Source organism: Neofelis nebulosa, chromosome 4 (assembly GCF_028018385.1).
Source record: "Neofelis nebulosa isolate mNeoNeb1 chromosome 4, mNeoNeb1.pri, whole genome shotgun sequence".
Lineage (NCBI taxonomy): Eukaryota > Metazoa > Chordata > Mammalia > Carnivora > Felidae > Neofelis > Neofelis nebulosa.
In genome coordinates, this window is record NC_080785.1 from 28,838,226 (window position 1) to 28,850,624 (window position 12,399).

At 36.7% G+C, this 12,399-nt stretch overlaps 1 protein-coding gene across 1 annotated transcript in view; it reads left to right on the forward strand.

Annotated features, from left to right (window-relative positions):
• Positions 1-12,399, forward strand: part of IQUB (IQ motif and ubiquitin domain containing) — a 236,829-nt gene that overhangs the window by 108,806 nt on the left and 115,624 nt on the right. The window lies entirely within an intron of this gene.

A 12,399-nucleotide genomic window follows, 5' to 3' on the forward strand; every position in this document is an offset into this window, starting at 1 on the left:
TGAAAAATTCTGGAACAGGACCCTGTATGTCATGTGGGAATACTCATGGTCAGACATTGTGAAGCTATTGAGAAACCACAACTTGCTTGGTGAAGAGAAACATCTTTGAATTTTTCTACACACTTCAATTAAAACCTCCTTCTGATGTGCATTGGCCCGTGTGCCTGTATATTTGGGAATTGAGGACAGCTTGCTGGGCTCTCCAGTGGAGACATTTTCCCCAGGTGTCTGGGGGGAGGCTTTGAGCCAAGGAAAGTGTTTCACTCAAATGAAGTAGTCTGGGTCTTTTCAACATAGGACAGATCAGGTATGAATGTTATTCTTTGAAAAGCCCTGAAATTGTACACAAAACTTTCTGTAAATTTCCATGTACTTTGTGAGGATGAAGGTCCATAACTTTCAATGGAAGGCCTTCATGACGTAGAAAAGGCTAACCTTACCTCTTTCCAGTCTACTCTGAGTTGATTGAACACGATGAACTTTGTCTCATTTAGGACTATTGTTCTACGTGGGATACTTTCCCTTCTCTTCCTGCCCTCCTTCCACACCCATCCTCACTCCTGCTGGACTCCTCCTCAGACTGCAAGTCTTAGCTTAAAGTTCATCTCTTTCTCTTTCCCATCTAAAGAACGTTGTCTCCTTGCCTATTATTCTCTCCTCAGCTCCTTATGTGTTTCCTCTAAAACATGCATCAAAACATACATAATTTGTTTATTTTTAATCTATTTCCCAAAGGTCAAGGATCTTGTCTGTCTTGTTTCTCTTCAAATCCCAAGTGCCTACCCCAGTGCCCAGATGTTCATAGTCATAGTGCAGAGTAAATGTTCAGGAAATATTTATTAAATACAAAATACTTAGAGAACACGTTCTAACCTCAGGTAAGAAACCGAAGAGCATTAGATTTATACAATCATAATCCTTAAAGACAGTTCCAGATACTTGTTTTTTACACTACATTCATAATTATTTGTGCTGATGAAATCACCAGCTCTACCCATAATCAGAGCTTAATTTACCTTTGCAAAAGAAACAGAATTTCTTAAAGTTCTATTAAAAAAACCCCAAAAAACAGATATTAGCAACCAGTGAAGCAAACTCTAAACTGAAATGAAATTTAGAGAACATTTTCTTCAATCTAATATAAGTTGCAAAAAATAGAAGAGCCCGAATATTTCTTGTTACCAATGCCCACATTTCCGGGCATGTAAAAACATGATGTATTCTGTTACTCTTTTGTGTACCAATAATTTCAAACCTAATGCATAGCAACTCACAGAGCAGTGCACTCACAAAAAAGGGGGCTCAGGAAAGACTTATTTGGTGCCCAATTCTTTGACAGCTCTCTTTTTTTTTAACTTTTTTTTTTTTTAACGTTTTTTTATTTATTTTTGAGACAGAGACAGAGCATGAACGGGGGAGGGCCAGAGAGAGAGGGAGACACAGAATCTGAAACAGGCTCCAAGCTCTGAGCTGTCAGCACAGAGCCCAATGTGGGGCTTGAACTCACGGACCGCGAGATCATGACCTGAGCCCAAGTCGGACGCTTAACCGACTGAGCCACCCAGGCGCCCCTCCTTGACAGCTTTCAATGGCTAGGCCTTTCTGTGTCTGTTTTTATTTTTTTATAATTTTTTAAATTATTATTATTATTCTTTTTTTTTTTGAGAGACAGAATACGAGTGGGGAAGGGACAGAGAGAGAGAGACACACACAGAATTTGAAGCAGGCTCCAGGCTCTGAGCTTCAGCACAGAGCCAGATGCGGGGCTTGAACCCATGAACCACAAGATCACGAACTGAACGGAAGTTGGACGCTTAACCAACTGAGCCACTCAGGTGCCCCTGTGTCGGTTTTTAAAAGAGATATCTATACCTATAAATATTAGCCTCAGTTTCAGTATAGTTCTAGTTTACTTTTAAATTTCCAAAGACAGTCCGATAGGATATGTGAATCTGTATCTTTGTACTTAAGTGACTTCATTTTTTAAAAAGTTTTTTAGCAGCCCTTTTCAGGACAGTATTGACAGTGAATGATTTAATTATTCATCCAGGACAATTCTTAAACTTAGGACAATGATGACTGATGTAACGGCACTTCAGTTTAAGGAACAGAAAACTTGCTTTCTACAGATTATTGTTCCTTCATATAAAAATATAATGCACATCAGAAGGGATTAAGTTAAAACTTGATTACCCACTGAATATTTTACAAAAAGATTTTTCCCCAGTCCATTGACTTAAGGAATGTCCTCATTTTTCAGACAAAGAGGTCTCAAATAATTGCACAATTTGCTTAGGTTATAGCTTTACCTGTAGACTTCTAGGTTCAATAAAATGTTATGTTAAAAGCAAGTTTTGTATTTATTTGTGACCTTTCTATAGACCTGTAAGGAAATACATTTAAAATTTTAAGATAGTATTCTTTTTCTAACAAAAGCACTGCACAATCACTGTAGAAAAACTTAAAAGTGAATAAAAAAATTCAGCATGCCCTAATAAAACTGTGATGAATATTCTTTTGATGAAATACTTTCATCCATTTTTGAATTATTTCCAGAATAAATTTTCTCTGTGTACAATTTTAAAGTATATTATACATGTTTGAAACTACTTACTGGTACTTGATTATTATTAATAAATCAAATGTAATTTTTCTTTAATACACAGTCTATACTATTAAGATAAGGAATAAAGCCAAACAAACTGAAAAAAATGAAAATGGCAACCTATTCCTAAAAATATTTACTAGGAAAAAATAAAATAGGCCAATTCAGTCCTTTAGGTCATGTTAACTTAATTACACTGTGATTACGTTCAAACTCCATGAGGGCAAAGATTTTTGTTAGTTTTGTTCACTGCTTAATTCTTATGCCCAAAACAGTACTTGCCATATATTAATACTAAAAATCATATGTAGGATGAGTTAATCAGGGCAATATGATAAAATTACGGTTTGTAGACAGTTTAAAGCCCCTTTCGGCAGTATAAATCTAAATAATCAAAATGGATTCATTTAGTACCTTTATGTTTGGAGCCCACAGATATTTGCCTCTACTTTACATATGAGGAAACCACAGCTCATATTGGTCTCTTTGGTTTTTCTTCCTCTAATAGTCCAGCAAAATTAAGAACTGAGCCACACAACAAGAAATGAATTACAAATCTACTATGATGTTTATTAGCTAAAGATATCTAAAATTGAGATCTATATCTTATACATGACTGATTAGAAAATCATTCTTTTTTTTTCTTTCTGGATTTTTAATTCCAGTAGAACTAACATACAGTGTTATATTAGTTTCAGGTGTACAATACAGTGATTCAACATTTCCATACACACCCAGTGCTCATCTTGGCAAGTGCCCTCCTTAATCCCGATGACCTATTTTACGCATCCCCCCTCACACCTCCTCTCTGGTAACCGTCAGTTCGTTGTCTAGAGTTAAGAGTCAGCTTCATAGTTTATCTCATTCTCTGTTTCTTTTTCCTTTGCTCATTTGTTTTGTCTCTTACCGTCTTGAATTAGTATTTTTGTATTTTGGGGGTAGATACCCAGTAGCACGATTACTGGATCATATTTTTGATGTTTTGAGGAATCTCCATACCATTTTCCACAGTGGCTGCACCAGTTAGCCTTTCCAACAGTGCATGAGGGTTCCTTTTTCTCCGCATTGTCTCCAACACTTATTTCTTTGTTTCCAATTTTAGTCTATTCTGATGGGTATGAGGTAGTATCTCATTGTAGTTTTGATTTGCATTTCCCTGACGATGAGTGATGTTGAGCATCTTTTCATGTGTCTGTCTTTTGGATGTCTTCTTTGGAGAAATACCTGTTCATTGTCTTCTGCCCATTTTTTAATTGGATTATTTGTTTTTTGGGTATTGGGTTGTGTAAGTTCTTTATATATTTTGGCTACAAACCCCTTATCAGATATGTCATTTGCAAATATCTTCTCCCATTCAGTAGGTTGCCTTTTATTTTTATTGATTATTTCCTTCGCTGTGCAAAAGCTTTTTATTTTGATACAGTCCCAATAGTTTATTTTTGCTCCTGTTTCCCTTGCCACAGGAGTCATATCTAGAAAAATGTTGCTACAGCTGATGTCAGAGACATTACTGCCTGGTGCTCTTCTACTATTTTTATGGTTGCAGGTCTCACATTTAGGTCTTTAATCCATTTCGAGTTTATTTTTGTATATGGTGCATGTAGCTGACCAGTTTTCCCAACACCATTTGTTGAAGAGACTGTCTTTTTCCCATTGGATGTTCTTTCCTGCTTTGTCAAAGATTAGTTGACCCTATAATTGTGACTTTATTTCTGGGTTTTCTATTCTGTTCCATTAATTTATGTGTCTATTTTTGTGCCAATATCATACTGTTTTAATTACTGCAGCTTTGTAATATAACTGGAAGTCTGGAATTGTGATACCTCCAGCTTTCCATTTCTTTTTCAAAATTGCTTTGGCTATTTGGGGTATTTTGTGGTTCCATATAAATTTTAGGATTGTTTATTCTAGTTCTGAAAAATGCTGTTGGTATTTGATAAGGATTGCATTAAATGTGTAGATTGCTCTGGGTATTATAGGCATTTTAACAATATTTGTTCTTCTAATCCATGAGCATGCAATGTCTTTCCATTTCTTTGTGTCATTTTCATTTTCTTTCTTCAATGTTTTATAGTTTTCAGAATACACATCTTTCACCTCTTTGGTTAGGTTAATTCCCAGGTGTCTTATTTTTGGTGCAATTGTAAATAGAATTGTTTCTAACATCCCTAATATCCCTTCCTGCTACTTCATTATTAGTTATAGAAACGCAACAGATTTCTGGGGCACCTGGATGGCTCAGTTGGTTGAGTGTCTGACTTTGGCTCAGGTCATGATCTCGCGGTCTGTGGGTTTGAGTCCCACGTTGGTCTCTGTGCTGAAAGCTCAGAACTTGGAGCCTGCTTCAGATTCTGTGTCTCCCTCTCTCTCTCTCCCCCACTCATGCTCTATCTCTCTCCATCTCTCAAAAATGAATAAACATTTAAAAAGTTTTACAAAAAAAGAAATGCAACAGATTTCTGCATTGATTTTGTATCCTATGACTTTACTGAATTCACTTTCAGTTCTCATAGTTTTTGGTGGAGTCTTTGGGTTTTTTATATATAGTATCATGTCATCTGCAGAGAGTGAAAGTTTTATTCCTTACCAATTTGGATGCCATTTATTTTTTATTTATTTATTTATTTATTTATTTATTTATTTATTTATTTTCTGATTGCTGTGGCTAGGACTTGTTGAATAAAAGTGGTAAGAGTGGACATCCTTGTCTTTTTCCTGACCTTTGGGGAAAGCTCTCACTTTTTGCCCATTGAGTATGTTGTTCACTGTGATTTTTCATATATGGCCTTTATTATGTTGAGTTGTAGTTGTGTTACTGCTAAACCTACTTTGCTGAGGGCTTTTATCGTGAATGGTTATTTTATTTTGTCAAATACTTTTTCTGTGTCTGTTGAAATGATCGTATGGTTTTTATCCTTTCTTATTGATGTGATTTATTATGTTGATTGACTTGTGAATATTGAGCCACTCTTGCATCCTGGAAATAAATCTCACTTGATCATGGTGAATTATTTTTTTAAATGTATTATTGGATTCAGTGTGCTAATATTTTGTTGAGGATTTTTACATCCATGTTCATCAGAGATATTGGCCTATATTTCTCCTTTTTTGTAGTGTCTTAATCTGGTTTTGGTATCAGGGTGATACTGATCTCTTAGAATAAATTGGGAAGTTTTCCTTCTATTTTTTTTTTTTTTTGGAATAGTTTGAGAAAAATAGATATTAACTTCTTTAAGAAGAATTTAAGAGTTAAGTTTTGTAGAATTCACCTGTGTAGTCATCTGATCCTGGACTTTTGTTTCTTGGAAGTTTTTGATTACTCTTCAGTCTTCTTGCTGGTAATTGGTCTGTTGCAATTTCCTATTTCTTCCTGCTTCACTTTGGGAGGTTATATGTTTTTAGGAATGTATCCATTTATTCTAGTTTGTCCAATTTGTTGGCATATCGTTTTTCAAAACATTCTCTCAATTGTTGGTATTTCTGTGGTGTTGATTTTTGTTTCTCCTCTTTCATTAGTGATTTTGTTGATTTGAGTCCTCTCTCTCTCTCTCTGTGTGTCTCTCTCTTTTGATGAGTCTGGCTAGAGGTTTATCAATTTTGTTGACTTTTTTCAAAGAACTAGCTCCTCATTTCATTGATCTATTACATTTTTTAAAGTTCTCATATTATTTATATCTGCTCTAATCTTTATTATTTCCTTTCTTCTGCTGGTTTGGGGTTTGTTGCTCTTTTTCTAGCTTTTGTAGGTGCAAAGTTAGGTTGCTTATTTGAGAATTTTCTTGCTTCTTGAGATAGGCCTGTATTGCTATAAATTTCTTCTATGAATCACTTTGCTGCATCCCAAAGATTTTGGACCATTGTGTTTTCATTTTTGTTTGTTTCCATGTATGTTTCGATTTCTTGGTTGCCCTGTTCATTGTTTAGTAGAATGTTAATTAACCTCCATGTATTTGTGGTTTTTCCAGATTTTTGTTCTTGTGGTTGATTTCTAGTTCCATAGCATTGTGGTCAGAGAAGATGCATGGTATGAGTTCAATCTTTTTGAATTTGTTGAGGCTTGTTCTGTGGCCTTATATGTGATCTCTTCTGGATAATGTTCTATGTGGACTTGAAATGAATGTGTATTCTGCTCTTTTAGGACAGAATGTTCTGAATATATCTGTTAAATCCATCTGGTCCAGTGTGTCATTCAAAGCCATTGTCTCCTTGTTGATTTTATGTTTGAATGATCTGCCCATCAATGTAAGTGGGGTGTTAAAGTCTCCTACAATTATTCTACTACCATCAATTAGTTCCTTTATGTTTATTATTAACTGTTTTATGTTTTTGGTTGATCATATGTTGGGTGCATAAATATTTACAATTGTTATGTCGTCTTGGTGGATTGCCCCCTTTATTATAATATAGTGTCCTTCTTTGTTTTAAAGTCTATGTTGTCTGATACAGGTATTGCTACTCTGGCTTTCTTTTGACATCCATTTGCATGATAAGTGTTTCTTCATCCACTCGCTTTCAATCTGCAGGTGTCTTTAGGTCTGAAATGAATCTTTTGTAGGCAACATATGGATGGGTCTTATTTTTTTTTTTATCCATTCTGTAACCCTGTCTTTTGATTGGAACATTTAGACCATTTATATTAAAAGTAATTATTGATAGATATGCACTGCCATTTTATTATTTGTTTTGTCGTTGTTTTTTGTAGTTTTTCTCTGATCCTTTCTTCTCTTTCATGGTTTGCTGGTTTTCTTAGTGACATACTTAGATTCCTTTTTTTTTAATTCTTTGCATGTCTATCAGTGGTATTTGATTTGTATATATTTGTATATCATTGGGTCTGTCCATAACATTTTCTGTATATAGCAGTCTGTATTAAGTTGATGATTGCTTAAGTTCAAACCCATTTACTTTTCGCCCCCACCGTGTTTTAGGTATATGGTACCACATTTTACATCCTTTTATTTTGTGAATTTCTTGACTGATTTTTTTTCCACAAATACTTATTTTTACTGCTTTTGTGCTTCCTACTTTTCATAGTCTCACTTATGGACTTTGTTTTTCACCCCAGAAGTCCCCTTTAATATTTCTTGTAAGGCTGCTTTAGTGGTTGGTCATGAACTCTTTTAGTTTTTGTTTATCTGAGCAACTCAGTTTATCTCTCCTTCAGTTCTGAATAGTAGCCTTACTGGATGAAGTATTTTTGGCTTTAGGTTTTTCCCTTTCAGCACTTTAAATATATCACACCTTTCTGGCCTGCAAAGTTTCTGCTGAAAAATCCTGATAGCTTTATGGGCTTTCCTTTGTATGTAACTCTCTTCTTCTTTTCTATTTAATTTTTTTTCTTTATCACTACTTTTTGCCATTTTACTTCACTGTGTGTCTTGGTGTAGCCCTCTGTTGGTTGATTTTGTTGGAAGATCTCTGTGCTTCTTGGATCTGGATATCGGTTTCCTTCCTCAGATTAGGGAAGTTTTCAACTATTATTTCACCAGATAAATTTTCTGCTTCTTCTTCTCCTCTCTCTTCTCCTTCTGGGATCCCTATAATGCAAATGTTATTATGCTTAATGGAGTCACTTAATTCCCTAAGTTTGTTCTCGTTCTGCATAATTATTTTTTCTTTCATTTGTTCAGCTTGATTACTTTCCACGATTGTCTTCTAGTTCATTAATTCATTCCTTTGCTTCTTCCAGTCTGCTATTTATTCCATCAAGCGTATTTTTTTAAGTTTATTTATTTATTTTTGAGAGAGAGAAAAAGCATGAGCAGGAGAGGGGCAGAGAGAGAGAGGGAAAGAGGGAATCCCAAGCAGGCTCTACACTGTCGGCGCAGAGCTTGACACGAGGCTTGATTCCATGAACCGTGATATCATGACCTGAGCTAAAATCAAGGGTCAGATGCTTAACTGACTGAGCCACCCAGATGCCCCTCTATCAAGTGTATTTTAAATTTCATTTATTGTGTTCTGCTTCTCTGGTTAGTTCTTTGTTTTCTCTCTCCTTCTTGACATCTCACTGATGTCCTCCACTCTTTTCTCACGTCCAGTGAGTATCTTTATGATTAATCCTTTAAATTCTCTATCAGGCATGTTAATAATCTCCATTTTGCTTAGATCTCATGGTGTGGTTTTGTCCTCTTCTTTCATTTGTGACATATTCCTTTGCCTCTTCATTTTGCCTACTTCTCTGTGTCTGTTTCTCTGGGTTAGGAAAGTCAGCTAAATCTCTTGCTTTTGAAAGTAGTAGGGTGGGAGGTGCACTTTTACCTAGGTGGCACCGGTTCTTCTCCACAGGAGATGAGCAGCCTTCATGGAGACCTGGACTGGCCTGACTGTCCACAAAGCACACATGGGCTGGGATGCAGTTGTAACAAGGTACAGGTAGTGTTGGCAAGGTTTGCGCAGGTCTTCTGGGGGAGAGGTTCTGCAGCACCAGGACTGAAGCAGGCCTGGCTGGAGGGGGTGGGGCACAGGGTAAGTAAGTTAGATAGTGAATGCTAGTGCTGCTAGTGCTGCTGGTTCTCCAGGTGATTCTGTGTTTATGATGAGGGACAGCGGAGGAAGATGGCACCCATCAGCTCCCCTGTTCCTGGAGAAGTCCCTCAGCAAACTGAGATCAGCAACTAAGTCTCCCTGTTGCAAGCCCCCGGGACCCTAAGCCACTATTCCCAAGCTGCATCTCCACAGCCATCTGTTGCGTGTCCCTTCGAGGGCAGGAGCTCAGCCCCCTTTTGCCCTTCCCTCAATCTACCAGAGCTGAGCCTACTGACCTTCAGAGTTCTAGGCTCTAAGTCAGGTGATTGCAAGCACCCATGGAATTTGGCCCCTCTGATTCTCAAAGCCAAATGCCACAGGGATTTCTGCTTCCCCATAGGCTCCCTGGTATGCTAGTCTGTTTCTTGCCCCTCTCCATGCCTGTAGCTCTGGCTGTCAGACACATGGGGTTTGGGACTCCCACTGAGTCCTTGCCCTTTCTACCCTTTTCCATGTGGCCTCTTCTCTACATTTAGTTGTGGAGTTTGTTCAGCTAGTCTTTGGGTCCTTTTCTGGGTGATTTGCTCTGATGAGAGCAAATATCTAGTATCCATGGGATGAGATGAGTTTAGGGTCCTCCTACTCTACCATCTTCCCCAGAAGTTGGAAAATAATTCTTAAAACAATTTAGAGAAACTCACTGAAGCTCTTGATGTGTAATATTACTTTCGGACCTGATTGTTGTGCACTCTGGGTTAATTTGCTAATTAGCTAATTTAACTACATTCTCGTTTCGTTTTTTCATCTAGTAGCCTTAGTGTTTGTTTACATTTTCTGATTAGGTTGGATGAAGATAATTGTTAATAATATCTCCCTTGTGATCAACTTGAAATGAATGTAAACCACTTGGAAAATGCCTTTTCAGAACTTGTTGAACGCAAAGTTCTTTGTCCTGTAGCAGACAATCTCTGTTAAATTTCCCAAAGTCTTATCTTGTGCATCTTCAGCCAAGCCTGATGACTCGAGTTCAGTCTCTATGCAGACTTCCACTTGTCCTCCATCATTATAACTCCTTTCCCTCTAAATTCTAAACTCTTTTTTAGAATATAATTTACTGTCAAATTGGTTTCCATAGTAAGTTCTAAACTCTTTAGCAACTTGGAAATCCAATTTTTGCTGCCTTTTCCTGTTACTCCTCTAAGCTTCCACTCCTTGAGTCAGAGTAGAAAAATACCTCTAGGCAGAATCCCAGGGCTATCATGAGACTCACATGACAAGTTTTTCTTCTCTGGAGAATCATAGTTTTGTACTGCCTGTTGTTCAATACCTGAAAACAGTTACCACATCTATTTGGCAAGTTGTGAAGTTTTTTACAGCACAAATGACAAACCTGCTTATACTGCTTGCTCTGTCAAGTCCAGAAACAGACATCTTATTTACTTTTTGTTATGCTTTTTTCATCGTGTTCTTCTTTTTTTCTTTCCTGACTGAATACACTTATTTATTTTGGTTGAATACATTTATTTCATTCTTTTTTTTTTTTTTTTTTTTTGGTGTGATTTGAAATCAACACTCTATTTCCATTAAAGAGTGGTCATTTAAAAAAATATATATTTGCCTAATATTTGAACCTTTATTTTTGTAACAACATCAATAATTAATGAATATATTTAAGATTGCTCCCTCTAAGAATGTGATTGTGAAAATTGAGGCATAAATATTGGAAAAGAAACTTCTGAGTCACAATTTAGAATGCTATTATTTATACCTAGAAAATCTAACAGAATAAAGTCATTTATTATATCTAATAAGATAACTTAATAAGCTGGCTACAAAATTAAGAGTCTTTCTGTATACTAAGACGTGTATTGGCCCCTGGCAGAGGAACAGCAGCAGCCCTAGGTAGACTTCCTTGGTTCCCCTCAACTTTGACAAAGGCAGTCGGGATAATTGAAGTTCTTCAGAGGGAGGTGAAACCCCACCAGGATGAATAGCCTGAGGTTAGGATTGTAATCCGGATAGCTCAAATTGATGAACAAAAGGGAACTGCTGCTGCTGTGCATAAAATACAGTAGGCTGGCATCTATGTGGAAAATGCTTTCTTTGATATCATACTGCTTCTGATTCCCCCTGCCCCCCTTTGGAGGTGTGTATATGTGTTTAAAAAAAGTTTCCTGTTGATTTTCCTGGAAGGATAAGAAAGATTATCTTAACACTGGTAGAGAAATCTTGGAAGATGCTAAGGCTTGGAGAGATAAAGGTTAACCAAGATTCTTCTACTGTCTTGAGGGCTACTCGCTAGCCTTCAAGATGTGATTCCAAATTGAATAACTAAATCTTTGGGGAAAGTGTCATCGTCATTATGTCCTATGAATCGTATCGGTAAGAGAAGGGAAATGGTTCCTTAGAAGAAACATCTGTGAACAGGAAAGGGTGATGTTTTTCTAAAGGGTGGTAGACACTGGCTCTGTGAAAGTATAAAGAAGAGATACTTTTTAAGGAGAGGGAAAAAAGGCAGCTGTCAACTCAGAGAAGCAAGGATAACAAATGAGTTGTCACTACAGAGAGGTGATCTCTGGGGGAAAAAAAATGACTTTCTTTTTCCTAGGACTGTGGGCAGCCTTTTATGTACCGTGTAATTTAAATTTTTTCTCCAATGTTCCAATTTCTTTATTTTACCCTTCTTGTTTCTGGCATACTTCTGTAGCCTGTGCATTAGCACTGCGAGCAGTTAACCTAATGAGGAGTTAAGGAAAGTGCAGTCTTACCCAGCTTGTGGCATTAAAATTGCATCAAGAAGGACAGTAGCTCTCAGTGAAGCAAGGGAAGCCCAGAACAGCAACACTCTAGCCCAGAGTGCTAAGAGGATGACTTAGGGGAGGGCATTGAGACAACTCCCTACCCATTTGTCGAATGCACCAGAGAAAGGCAACACTTGGTCCAGGGAAGGCTAACAATTGGGTTATATAACAATTTAAATAAGTTCATGAATATCTTCTTCTTTAATGTAATTTTAACTTCCAAATGCTGTAAGATGCATATTAACATCATTAACGGCAGCAATAATAGATAATATTTACTGAGTGTTTGCTATTTCTATACTTTGTGTTGTACTTGAGTTATCTCATGTAATCCTCGAAAATGATTTATGAGGAAGATACTACCATTTTCTCAGATGAGGAAATAGAGTTTTGATGAGATTAAGTGAGATTAAGTAACTTTGGTCATGCTTACACATCTAGTTAATGAAGTAGCCAGCATTCAAATTCAAGTACCTGATTTTAGACCCTACCTTTTTATATACTCCGAATAAGCCAAATATAGTG